At 45.7% G+C, this 14101-nt stretch overlaps 1 long non-coding RNA gene across 1 annotated transcript; it reads right to left on the bottom strand.

Annotated features, from left to right (window-relative positions):
- Nucleotides 1-261: 261 nt before the first annotated feature.
- On the bottom strand, nt 262-12982 carry LOC146401117 (uncharacterized). Its single transcript, XR_014811984.1, has 3 exons — nt 12797-12982; nt 6660-7383; nt 262-2385 (listed from the first exon to the last, which is right to left on the bottom strand). It is a non-coding gene; the product is annotated as an uncharacterized LOC146401117 (long non-coding RNA).
- Nucleotides 12983-14101: the final 1119 nt, after the last annotated feature.

The raw sequence follows: 14101 nt of genomic DNA, 5'->3' as shown, positions 1-14101 counted from the left end.
TCAAATCCAAGCTACAGCTGCCGGCCCCTGCCATAGCCACAGCAACTCGGGATTCCCTAACCCACTGAGCGAGGCCAGGGTTCAAATCCGCATCCTCACCGACACTATGTCGGGTTCTTAACCCACTGGGCCGCAGTGGGAACTCCTACTTTGTCTTTATAGCATTGGTTTTGGGGTCAAGTCAAACTGGGTCCAAATCCTGGCTCCTCTACCCATTATAGCCGTGGTTTATAGCAGTAAGAATTTGACAAATACTTAACGTCTTTACCTATCGATTCTTTTTTAAAATGAGGTAACACTGATATACAACATTATAAATTAACATTATAATATATACATCATAGAATTTATACAATTGTTATATAAATGATGTTTATAACACCGCAAGTTTTCTGTGTACAGTATTTCACATAGTCTAGCCACATATTTCCGCTTCTGTGTGCTCTACCACGTCAGTTCTTTACCTGATCATAATAGGACCTACGTGAAAAAGCTGTTATGAGGATTAAATGAAATAAAGCAAGTAAAGCAAGTAATTACTAGTGATTACATTGGTATGGCCTTGCCCAGCGCATGGCAGATCACAGGTGTTCAGTCGGCATTTGAGGATAAATAAATGACAGTTATTTTAATGTTTGCACAGTGATAATAACACGAAGACTGGCCTTGGAGGCCTGCAAGGAAACTGCTCAGTGAAATCAGTATCATCTTGTCAAATGTGTCTTCTAATGACGGGAGTCAGATAGGTAAACTCCACAGGCTTAGTTCCTGCCCACCACCGCCAAATGATGTGACATGTGAGCAATCAATTTACCTAACTTTTCTGTGCCTTGGGTTCCTTCTCTGTAAAGCCAGGATGGCAACAGCCTTTAATGGTTCGGATCCGGAGGACCTGGAGGTTTCAGTCCATCAGCTCAGGTAAAGCATGTGGCACAAAGCTTGCCATACCTTCAGTGCTCGATAAGCTTTAGCTGCTCTTTCCTGGCTGGGTTTGGAAAATCTACAGTTGCTTCTACTTGATTCACTTGGGGGATTTTCGGATGTTACAAAGGGAAGTCTTCTACGTTGTAATCAGGATAGAAGATAAAGTAGACCTCTTGGCAGTTTCCTGCCTATGAAACCTTGCGTGTGACAAACCACGGAAAGTACCCCAGATTTCTTTTCAACCCACCCCAGCACACTGACGAATTCAGACCTTTCCCGCCCACTCGCTGTATGTCTCCCAGGGGACGACAGAAATAAAGCAAGGATCAGTTGCTTTGTGCATAAGCTGTTTTGGTAGTGCTCTATTCCTTCTCGTTTCAACAAACTCAGCTTTCTGCCAGTTTTTTCTACCAGAAGCTCAGCCCTGCTCAGAGACCAGAGTTGGCCTGTTTCTGTGGGTTTTGCAAAGTCACAAGTGGGAGAGAGGAGAATTTCAAGTGGGGAGGAGAGTTACTGAGTAGGAATCGCATTGATTGCCTGCTGCAGTAAACAGTAAAAAGAAGTCCCAAATCCTCAAACCCAGGACACTGTAAGAGCCCATTCAGCTGCAGGAGAGAAAACCGGCCATCAAAACCTACTGGGGTGGAGTTCCTGTTGTGCCTAGTAATGAACCCGACTAGGATCCAAGAGGACATGAGTTCGATCCCTGGCCTCGTGGGTTGAGGATCCAGCATTGCCATGAGCTGTGGTGTAGGTCGCAAATGCAGCTCGGATCCCACATTGCTGTGGCTGTGGTGTAGGCCGGCAGCTACAGTTCTGATTCTACCCCGAGCCTGGGAACCTCCATACGCTGTGGGTGCGGCCCTAAAAAGATTAAAAGATCATCATAATAAAACCTACCGGATTGCCCTTTTGGCACCAACTGTGGAACTAGAAGTGGCCCAGGGAGACTCACAGACCTCTGGGCTTCTGCCCTGAAGTAACAACTGATACAGTATCAACCACCAGGCAAAAGAAAACTTTGATAAAGGACATGGAGGTGGAATCAGCCTGCACACACCAGCGTGCCCCAAGAGCTGGGAGAACAAAGGTCCCAGGTAGGAAGTGAGTGAGAAGGAGCCAAATTCACACTCTCCCCCCTTCTAGAGCTGCAGCCAGAGCATCGGTGGTCTCTCCAGGTGCTCTTGGCCACATCCCTCACACGGAGTTTAGAGATTTTCAGCACTGTAAATGTCAACTTTTCTTGTTGTCTTGTGTTAGAGAGCCAAGTTCACACGACAAATTCGTATCATGCGTTGCATATTCTATTTAAACAGGTTAAGCAAAATGTCTTCCTTGGTTGCTGTCAGTCAGACCAGTTCCTCAAGTCCTTTATTCCCTCAAGTATTTATCACATGGTGAGCAGGGCCCAGGAACTGTGCAAGGTGCTGGGGTTATAAGGATGAATAAAGATGTGATATTCTGGGGAAGGAGGAAGAGAGAGTAAAGACAGCTAATCCGGCTAATTCGCAAGGATAGCATCTGACGGGGATGAATATACTATGATGATGACGATGGGGGCAATGGGGGTGGTGGCCGGGTTTGGGGACCAGGCTGCCCTGGCTGCCCCCCTTTGCAGCCCTTTGACCTCAGGCAAGACTCTCACACTGTTGTTCCTGACTTCCAGAGGTAACAAATAAGATATCTGAAGAAACTGCTGGTTATTAGGTGCTCAACAAATACTGTTAAAGTCACATAGGGCGGTGCCTAAGAGTCTAAAGCCAGGAGTTCCCATTGCAGCTCAGGGGGTTAAGAATCCAATATAGTATCCGTGAGGATACAGGTTCAATCCCTGGCCTCGTTCAGTGGTTAAGAATCCGGCGTTGCCACAAGCTGTGTCAAATGTCAAAAATTCAGCTTGGATCCTGCATTGCTGTGCCTGCTGCATAGGCCAGCAGCTGCAGCTCCCATTCGATCCCTAGCCCGGGAACTTCCATATGCCATAGGTGAGGCCATAAAAAGAAAAGGAAAAAAAAAAAAAAAAAGACTCTGAAGCCAGGTTCAAATTCTAGCTCTAAATGTACTAGTCATGGACAAATAATTTAAATTTTTTCTGCCCTCTGTTCCCTTATCTGTGAAATGTGAGAGTAATAATGAAACCAACCACCTCGGAGAACACAGATCAAATGGATCAATGCGTGTGAGCCCTTAGGACAACCCAGCCAATCATTTACCCTAAGCGAGGCCTGGCTATTTACCACGAACTGTGGTGAAACATGGTATGCTCCGCCTGATGCTATTAAGAAGGCTGTGAACTACTATATGCACCATGACAGTGTACAGATAGACAGACACCCAGACACGCGTATGAGAGAGATGCTCACGACATTTTGCTGCAGAGGAGGAAAAACCGTGTTAACCACACAGGGAAGACGGAACACCAGAGAGACTCAAACACACGTGACACCGTCACTGCTCATCTCTGCATGGTGGGGTTACGCGTAACTCGCTGTCCTGCTTTTTTTTTTAGTTGTGATGTGTACAGTTTTCACAATCATTGACTTACACATGTTAAAATGATATGTAAGGAAGTTTGGTTCTTAAAAGGTGTTTGGGGCTCCAAATGAAAGACTGCTAAGATCCGGCAGGAAAGGATTCACTGAGAGCGGGAACTCTGAGCTGGGTGTTAAAGGAATTCACTGGCGGGGCTTTAAAGACAGTAAAGATTGGCACGGAGATGAGGATGAGTTCCTAGGAGCGCCTGACTACGTGGGTATGGATAAGATGGGAGAGTCGGGCAGCAAACAGTGCCGGTGCCAACGGCGCGTCCACCGTCCCCAAGAGCCTTCTCTGGACCTGAAGAGCAAGAGCCCATCCCTCGGGTTGGCTTGTTTGCCTGTTTCTGTGGTATCTGGTGGGAAGTCTGGCTCTTCTCTCTCACTCTCCCTCTCGCTCTCTCTTTTTCTCTCTCTAATTTCAGAAATCTCACTGTAGGATCCTGTCTGTGGAAAACAGCTAGTTTCCTCCTGCTTTGTGGTGGAACCCACAGGACAGCTGAGGATTACATTGCCTGTTTTCCAGATACTGACAGGTAGTCTGACAGCCGTGCAGACCTCCCTGTCACGGCTTGGAGCCTGTGCAAGATCCATCTCATGGAGACACAGTCCACACTGGGTCTTCCCTTGAAAGTGGGTGACATGGTGTGACGTTCAGCTGGGAAGGGTCCTACTTTTCCGGCTCTTCCTGTGTCTCCCATGGACCTCAGGACTCTAAGGTGGCACCGGTGCTGCAGGCAGGGCACACCAGCCCCAGCAACTGACAGTTATTTCAGAGCTTCTGGGCGGCAGCCCCACAGCTTAGCTCTCTGTCACTGGAGGGCTCAGTTCAACAGAAATGATTAGAGAATGTCTCCGGTTTGTTCGAATATGTTTCTAGAGAGAAGATCTGATAGGAAGGAGAAAAGCTCCTTTCTTCCTCTTTCTGCCTCTGGGCTCTTCCTCAGCCTTCTGCTTTCGTTTCTGGCTGACTTGAGCAATGCTGACAAGACAAAGCGAAGTCTTTCCACTGTTTAGTCTACTTTTAATTATTTCAACACGGAGACCTTCCTGGCCACGAGGCGACAAGCTGTCCGTTCTTGATTTCCTCCTCGCACTTACTTCTGGGGTTGAGTATGTAGTTTGGTTGGACCAGGTACAGCCAGAAACTTCTTGGGAGGTCCAAGGTTTCCCAGAATGTATCATCTACCCAGAGAAAGCCCCGGTGGGGAAACTCCACCACCTTTCTCTGGTCACAGCCCTGGGGACACTGTGGTTGTCCTCCCTCTCCTGGGCTGCCCTTGGCTTCCCCAGTGGGATGGTTCTGTCTTCTTTCTTCAGGAAAAACAGTCTCCCTGACCTCCCCCTTCCTGGGTATAAAGGAAAGACTCTAGGCTCTGGAGCTACACTCTGATTTCAAATACCACCTACTTGGCTGCGTAACTTTGGGCAAATTACTGAGTGAGGCTGATTCACTATTTCCTTTTCTTTATAAGATGGGAGTAGTGAAGTAAGTCAGACAGACAAAGCAAATATTGTGTATGATCTTACCTAAATGTGGAATCTAAAAAAAAACAACAACAACAAAAAAACCAGGACTCGGAGTTCTGGCTGTGGCACAGAGGATTAAGGAACTGGCATTGCTGCAGCTGTGGCATAAATCGAAGCTGCAGCTTGGGTTTGATCCCTGGTCTGGGAACTTCCATATGCTGCAGATCTGGCCAAAGAACAACCCGCCCCCCCCAAAAAAAAAAACCCAAAAGACAAAAAATCAGAACTCGTAGATACAGAGAAAAACAGGTGGTCGCCAGAGGCGGGGTTTGGGAGGTGGATGAAATGGATGAAGGTAGTCAAACATACAGACTTAGAACTGTCAGAAAATAAGTCCTGGGGATGTGACGCAGAGCATGGGGACTGCAGCTGGAATGCTGTGCTGTACATCTGAAAACTGCCAGGAGAATACATCTGAAATGTTCTCATCACAAGAAAAAAAAATTGTAGCAGTGTGATGACAGATGTCAACTAAACCTATTGTGCTAATCATTTTGCAATATATACATGTATCAAATCATTATGTTGTATGCCTAAAACTAATGTCAGTTCTATGTCAATTTTTCTAAAAGATGGGAGTAATTTATGTAACTCATAGTGTCAGGAGACCCAGGGAGGGAATAATTAGAACCGTTGTGGAAGAGATGAAGAATCAAATGAGGTGACAAAAGTTACCTAACAAAGAGCACCTACTACAACACCTGATATATAGTAACAATTTGATACTATTTACACCTTTTCTCAATTCCCCATTCTCTCTTGCTATACCTGGTATATACATATGATCCTTTTTGCTTCAAATGTTTTATTATTAATAATTATAGGGCAGAGTTCCCTTTGTGGCGCAGCATGCAGCATTGTCATGAGTGGGGGCATAGGTTGCCAGCGTGGCTCAGATCCCACAGTTGCCATGTGGGTGTGGTGTAGGCTGGCAGCTGCAGCTTCGATTCGACCCCTAGCCTGGGAATCTCCATATGCCACAGGTTTGGCCCTTAAAAAAAAAAAAAAAAAAAAAAAATACAGGGCAACTGACACAGGACTGCATGGTCTGTTTAATAACCAATGTTTTGCAGCTTTCCAAACATTCTTATCTCCCTTTCAGAGGAGGGAATTCAGCTTTGGCTTTAAGATCTCACATGCTCTTCTCAGAAAACAGACCTGAAGAGCCATTAGGTGTTAACTGTCTTCTCATCCTTCCTGGTGTTTCAGTGATAATGGGCATCCATTTCTTAACACTGAGTGTGAGCAGTTTATGGATGTTCTCTCATTTAACCTCAATGCCATCAAGTAGGTAATTTTTTTTTGTCTTTTTTTTTTTTTCTGCCTTTTGAGGTCCGCTCCCGCGGCATATGGAGGTTCCCAGGCTAGGGGTCCAATTGCAGCCATAGCCACCAGCCTATGCCAGAGCCAAAGCAACACGGGATCCGAGCTGAGTCTGTGACCTACACCACAGCTCACGGCAATGCTGGATCCTTAACCCACTGAGCAAGGCCAGGGATTGAACCCACAACCTCATGGTTTCTAGTCGGATTCGTTAACCACTGCGCCACGACTGGAACTCCCAAGTAGGTAATATTTATCGCCATTTATCAGTTAGGAAACTGAGGCTCAGAAAGGCTAAGTACCACCCTACATCACACAACTAGATCATTCTAGAATCATAATACTAACCGAGATATCCACAGCTCCCAAGTCCATGTCCCAGACACTCTCACACTGGTGCCTCAAAGCAATAGCAGAGCAATTGCAAAGCTCTTTACTCTGGAGGTCCTTCTCCAAGGGGGAGAAGGCTCTGGAAACTTGGAGGTCTCATGAACCCCCTGGCTTCCCACCCAAAGCAACTTCATGATATATTATCAGCTTCTAACAGTCACAAGTACTGAAGTCAAAATTGGTCCCTTGGAAGTTTATAGCTCAAGAACATAAAATCATCTAGTACAGGACAAAAGCCACCATGATAAAGAAGGCAGTGACATATCTTTAAATCTGAGGCAACTGGTCAGGAGGTTCTCAGACCAGAAGTGAACAGTTGGCTGTGTGTTTTCTGCTTCCCAGTCACTGAGCTATCGAGAGCCAAGAACTCTAGAATGTGCCAAGGCCAGGCACAGGTGTATGGGCAGAGCTGAAACCCTGAACGAACTTCTCCCCATCACTTGCATAACTTCCTTGGTCTGGGGTTTCTCATACTTTCCGAGGGGGAAGTACGCTCCTCTTCCATCTCCCCTTCTTCATGAGGCACAGAGCAGCAGGAACCACTCAGCAACAGGGACTTGGCAGCTTCTAAAGGTCACGTCGCTGGCGGGCGCAGCTTGAGTTGAAGGGATCGTAGACATGCAGGCAAACGTCCAGAGCGTCACCAGTGCCCGGCCCTGAGCCACAGGGGAAGCCAGAGGGCCTGGAGTGGGAGAGGAATATGAGTCACGAGAGGAAGCTGAATGAAGGAGGAGAAGCTTCTGGAGGACAAGCAGCAAAGTTGCTCTTTGTTCCCAAGACATCTTTAATGAGGCAGCGATGAAGGAAGAGGACTATTGACTGCCCACGGTGTGGTCAGCACTGTGCCGCATGCCTTATAGAGGCCCTTAGTCACAGTGGAGTGAGAAAGAGCTCATTTGTGCTAACTCGGCTACCCAAGTAGATTTGAGAAATTGGGAAAATCTATTCAATCTCTTTGAGTGTTTACTTAGTCTTTGACATTGAACTAATAATATCTATAATAATTATTGAGCCCATCGATATTAACTGAAGACCTCCTGTGCTAAGCATGATAAAAGCTGGATATACATGCAGGTAAATTAAAATAAACCAGTATCTTAGAAGTAAGTTCTGAGAATGGAATGTACAGAAAGGTGATTATAATTAACAATACTTTATTTGAAAGTTGTTGGAAGAGCAAATCTTCCAAGTTCTCATCTCACACCCCCCCCCCCAAAATTGCAGCTATATGTGTGATGGATATTAACTAAGCTTATCATGGTCATTGTTTTGCAATATATGTATATATCAAATCATCGTAGGGTATACCTTAAGCTTATATATCTTGTTATATATATGACAATTTACAAAACAACTTTCTCAAAAATTTCAATTTACCTCCATAAAGCAGGAAAAATTTTTAATAAAATAAAATAAATCAGTGTCTATTTCTGTGAAACTTATAATCTATGGATACTAGCAAGTGTGGTAAATTATATAAAATGCTTGGGATTTGGCAGTTATTATTTTATTTAATCTTAACAGCAGTCCTATGAACATTATCTAAATGTTAAATGCTGAAAATAACCCTAGGCAGGTTCAGACCAAGAAAGAAAATGCTGAGTACTAGATTCATCTTAATGGCAAAAGTTAAAGGGCTGTCATTAGCGGATGGCTCTATATAATTAAAGTTAGTTTGAGAACATGGTATATTTCATATTGAAAAATAGACCATGTCTTTCATTGATTCGTGCCTTCTGTCAGTGACTATTTGTGGTCCATCATTGTGTTCTTAGCATCTAGCCCAGTGCCTGGTACCTACTAAGTGATTGATACATAACTGTTAAATAAAATTGAGCACTTATTACATTACATTATTACCAGGCATTTTTTATTCCAAAAACTGCATTGTATCTGTTATTTGTTCCTAGAAATTGTGTTAGGGCCTGTGGATTAAAAAAATAAAATCCTGGCCCAGCAAGCTTTAGAAAGCTATGTGAATAGAAATGAATGTAGGGGAGAGCATGGACCAGTCTTAGAGGAAAAGTGGCCCACGATGACTCTAAAATAACCCCTCCGTCTCTGCTCTCAATCCCGCTCTTCTTGCTTCAAGACATTTCTCATAATGATGGGTATTCCCCAAGATTCTGCCTCTGGATTTCTGCTCTACTAGAAAAATGCATAGATTTAAGAGTCTCTAAGTCAAAGTCCCAGGATTTACTAGCTGGGTAATTTTTGTGATGTTACTTAACCATAACTGCTTCTTTCCTCTTATGTAAATATGGGCAATGCCGACTTCCATGGTCAAGAGGATGAAATAATGTGCCTGGAGTGGCTGGCGCACTGATGAAAGGCTGGGGAGGTAGGTGCAGGTCTAGGTCCACGTTACAGTAAAGCCGGTTGGAGAGGAAGTGTAGGACCCCTCGACTCAGCATCCACACACGGCACCTGCTCCTCCTGCAGGTGCCTCCAGCCTTTCCCTTGCTGCAAGAGCTTGCCTTGGCCCCAGCCAGGGCAGAACAGCAGCACCAGGGGGCCAGCGCCCTGGGACAGCCACTGAGTAATGACGGATGGCAGGCAGTGGACAAATCCTGATTGCACTCCCCTCTGAGATGGGAAAACTCAGAGGTACCATCTATACCACCTTCCAGAGAAACACCCCCCCACCCGGGGAAGAATAAGCCCCAATTGCCCATAGCAATAACCAGCTCATAATACACCCTGCATTGGCCCCCTTCCTGTTTCTAGGTTACATCTGCTTTCACCTTCCAGCACCCCCTGGGATACCTGGATCCTTTTGTCAGGGTCACTTTGTGGGGGAAATTATCCTAAAATAGTCAGATTATTTAAATAGGAGCCATATCTGTGGGTGTAACTTTGTGAACTATGGGGTCGAGGAGTTGATGGAAGAAATGGAGGGTTTGGGGTAGAAATAATCTAGAAAGGTCAACTTTATGTGCCCATGTGCTAAGATGTTGCTGGGAGACTTACAGGAAAGGAGAGGTGGGGTCAGTGAGCAGCTGAAGTTAGATAGCGCTGGGCAGGAAGTGAGCTACAGCCCGAGTTCTGAATTTTCCTCCAAAAACACAGAGTAACTTGGAGGAGCGAGAGAGGAGGGTGAGGGAGGGAGTGACATGAGGAGGCGGTAGAACTCCCATTTATTACCTGTCAAGTTACTAGGACTACCTAATACTGCTTTGCATTTATTTCCAGGGGTTCTTTGACCATCAAGGTTAGGGTGTGGGGGTGCACAAAGTGTCAATGATTCTAGCAAGCAAGGCAGGGAGTGAAGGCAAACAGAATTAGCAAATGAAGGAGGGTGTGAAGCAGGAGAGAGGCTGACCGGGTGGGGTGGAGGGGATGACAGGCTGTGGCCATGCAAGTGGGAAAACAAAGCTCAGAAACAGACCCTTGCAAGCCCTGAGTGCCTCCCCACTGACAGGTGCACCAGATCTGGAGGTCGTTAGCAGGGGCAAAATGGCACAGTGCATGGGGTCAAGGGATGGGAAGGTTACCACAGGCTTGAGGTCACTAAGGAGGGCAGAGGGGAAGGGACAGGAGGGAGCTAAAAGCGCTGGGAAGTGAGAACAGATGGTGTGGGCTTCACCTGAACAGGTGATGGGGGGGCGGGAGCAGGCGCTCAGCTCGTGAAAAGAGAAAAGAGCCAGCCCTCCACCTCACCCTCTGACTCCAGGGAGGGAGGGAAGATAAAGCCCCCATGCTAAAAACTAGTGGGACAACAGGGATTTCACAGAACATGTTTCAGGCCAGAGATAGAAAGAAAGCGGTTAGAAAAAAAAAGGATTTATGTTAATGGAAATGTCATGATTAATTTCATGTGTCAACTTGGTTAAGCCACAGCATTTGGATTTTTTTTTTTTTTTGGTCTTTTGTCTTTTTTTTTAGGGCTGGACCCATGGCATATGGAGGTTCCCAGGCTAGGGGTATAATCGGAGCTGTAGCTGCCGGCCTACGCCACAGCCACAGCCATGCCAGATCCTTAACCCACTGAGCAAGGCCAGGGATCGAACCCACAAGCTCAGGTTCCTACTCAGATTCATTTCTGCTGCGCCACAACAGGAACTCCAGCATTTGGATATTTGATCAAACATTATTTTGCATGTTTCTGTGACAGTATTTTTTAGATGTGATTAACATTTACATCAACAGACTTTGAGTAAACCCTCCATACTGTGGGTGAGCCTCATCCAATCAGCTGAAGGTCTTAACAGAAAAACACTCCCCTCCCCTGAAGAAGGGGCAGTTGTGCCCACGGGCTGCCTTTGGACTCAAAATACAATTTCAACTCTCCCCCCAGGGTCTCCAGCTTGCTAACTCAACCCTGCAGATTGTTTTTTTTTCTTTTTAGGGCTGCAACCTGTGGCGTATGGGAGTTCCCAGGCTAGGGATCGAATCAGAGCATCTGCAATCTACACCACAGCCACAGCAACACAGGATCCAGGCCAAGTATGGGACCTACACCACAGCTACAGCAACACCAGATCCTTAACGCACTGAGTGAAGCCAGGGATCGAACCCACATCCTTATGGATTAAACACCACTAGTCGGGTGCTTAATCTGCTGAGCCACAACAGGACCTCCAACCCTGGAGATTTTGGACTTGCCTGCCATAACAATGGTGTGAGCCAATTCCTTAAATTAATCTCTCTGTGTCTCTGGATAGATAGATAAATAGATAGATAAATAGGGATGCATGTAAGAGCCTGCCTCGGTGCACACATCACACTTAGGTCAATGACAGAAGTACAGGCGGCAGGGCCTCTAGCTGGGGGCAAGGAAGGAGAGAGGGCCCTGATGGAAAATAAACTTTACTGAAAATGAAAGAAATGTTGCTTTACTCTCCAAGGAACAGCATGCATTTCTGGCCAGTGGGGACAATGAGTCTCAGGTTCTGACCCCACCCTAATCCAAGCAGGTGTTACAATTAGACTGACCCAGTCTTCTTACCCAGTCTCACCAGTAAAGGCTCCCCACATAAGAGAATGGGGCAATTCATCTTCAGGGAAACAGCAGAGAAACACCTTAGGGTAAACGGCAGGTCCAGCCCCTTTTGGTCTTTTTCCTCCCCTCTGATCTCATCTTTCCCACGCTTCCTTTGCTCCCTGTGTTCCAGCAACAAAAGGGCAAAGCCCTCCTGCGTCAGAGCCTTTGCCCTGCTGTTCCTAAGTGGGAAATAGCCTTACTCTCTCATCTCCTTTAGGTCTCTATTCATATGCCATCTTCTCTGTGGCACTTTATGCAAAGGGGCAACTACGAGCAGCGTGCCCTGTCTCCCACCTTGCTTTACTTTCCTACTCAGTACTAATCACCTTCTGACACACTCCTTTTATTTATTTATTTATTGGAAGTATGGGTGGTTTGTTTGTTTGCTTGCTTGCTTTTTAGGGCCCCACCTGCAGGATATGGAGGTTCCCAGGCTAGAGGTAGAATTGGAGCTTAGCCACTGGCCTACACCACAGCCACAGCAATGTGGGATCCGAGCTGCATCTTCGACCTACACCACAGCTCACAGCAATGCCAGATCCTTAACCCAATGAACAAGGCCAGGGATCGAGCCCGCAACCTCAAAGATGCTCGTCGGGTTCATTAACCGCTGAGCCGCAATGGGAACTCCTATGTATAGTAATTATTATCTGCTAATCCCAAACTCCTAAATTATCCTTCCCCCACCCTCTTCCCTTTTGGCAAATTGGTGCAGCCACTGTGGAAAACAGTACAGAGAGTTTCCTTTAAAAACTAAAAAATAGAGTTGCCATGTGATCCAGCAATCCGATCCTGGGCATATATCCAGAGAAAACTCTAATTTGAAAACATACATGCCCCCCGGTGTTCATGGCAACGGCTGTTTACAATAGCCAAGACACAGAACAAGCAACCTAAATGTCCATCGACAGAGGAATGAATAAACAAGTTGTGGTACATATACACAATGGGCTACTGCTCAGTCATAAAAAGAATGAAATTATACCATTTGTACCAACATGGATGGACCTAGAGATTATCATACTAAGTGAGGTAAGTCAGAAGGTAAAAGACAAATCCCACGTGATATCACTTATATGTGGAATCTAACATGTAATACAAATGGACTTACCTGCAGAAATAGATGCACAGACATAGAAAACAAACTGACATCACCCTTTTTGTATCTTCGTTTGATTAAGATGTACCTTCCCCTCTAGAAAACAAGTCCTATGAAGACAGGGACTTGGTTCACTGCTGTATCCTCCGCACTTGTAGTAGTGCCCAGAGCTCATTAAGTACTCAGAAGTGTTTGTGCATGCGTGCGTGCGTGCGTGCGTGCGTGCTGCGTGCGTGCGTGCATGCGTGCTGTGTGAGTGCGTGAGTGCGTGCGTGCGTGAAGAGTATTCACGTTCAGGTCATATGTTTCTCCCAGCTAATTTGTTTTCGCGAACGCGATTGTCTTCAAAGTTCTTTGCCACCTGCACTTTGTGTTTAGGTTCAGGCGCAGAACCGAAACTGAGAAGAATTACATCAGCAAATTCTCTGTCTTAGTAGCCAAATTAGTAGCACACTTCTTCTTTGGTTGTTCTTCAAGACCTCATTTTACAGGTGAGGAGAGAGCCAAAGAGAAGTGACCTGCTGAGGACTGCACAGAAACAAAGTTTAGCTCCCCGATTCTCAACTCAGAGCATTTCCTGCTACAAATCATTGTGACTTGTATTCTTCAGTATTCTTATTTTCACGTATATTCTAGGAATAGTTGAGGGAAAAAATGACTAACACGGGCAATCTTCCCTTTTATTTTTGCTGAGCTTAGAAATGACATGGTTCTGTGAGTTCCCATCGTGGTGCAGTGGTTAACGAATCTGACTAGGAACCATGAGGTTGCAGGTTCGATCCCTGGCCTTGCTCAGTGGGTTAAGGATCCAGTGTTGCCGTGAGCTGTGGTGTAGGTTACAGACTCAGCTTGGATCCCGAATTGCTGTGGCTGTGGTGTAGGCTGGCATCTGTGGCTCTGATTAGACCCCTAGCCTGGGAACCTCCATATGCCTTGGGAGCGGCCCTAGAAAAGGCAAAAAGTCAAAAAAAAAAAAAAAAAAGAAAAAGAAAAGACAAGAAAAAAGAAAAGAACATGGCTCTGCATCTTTGGCCTTACGTGGTTTAAGTACTAGTGTCATGAGTTATGCAGCTTCACATGTGAAAGGGATTAGTTCATGTCTCTAGAACTTTTCCCCTTTTAGAAGGTATGATCTGTTTAGAAGAACCAACTCACCCTGACACCTTGTTATTGAAATTCTACAAGTGCTGGTTACAGAAATGTTTTACCCAATCATTATCATTCACTCTGTTCCTATTACCTCTTGAAAGTATGGCATCCAATTAGACAATATTAGGTTCCTGGAAGGTTGAAATGGTCATCATTTTGGCAATTGAA

Source organism: Sus scrofa, chromosome 8 (genome assembly GCF_054392235.1).
Source record: "Sus scrofa isolate SSC_HxYL_T2T_F1_AM1 chromosome 8, Sscrofa_HxYL_maternal_Yorkshire_Landrace_v2.0, whole genome shotgun sequence".
Taxonomy (NCBI): Eukaryota; Metazoa; Chordata; class Mammalia; order Artiodactyla; family Suidae; genus Sus; species Sus scrofa.
The sequence above is the reverse complement of the archived record's forward strand: the minus strand, read 5'-3'. Positions and strand labels throughout refer to the sequence as shown.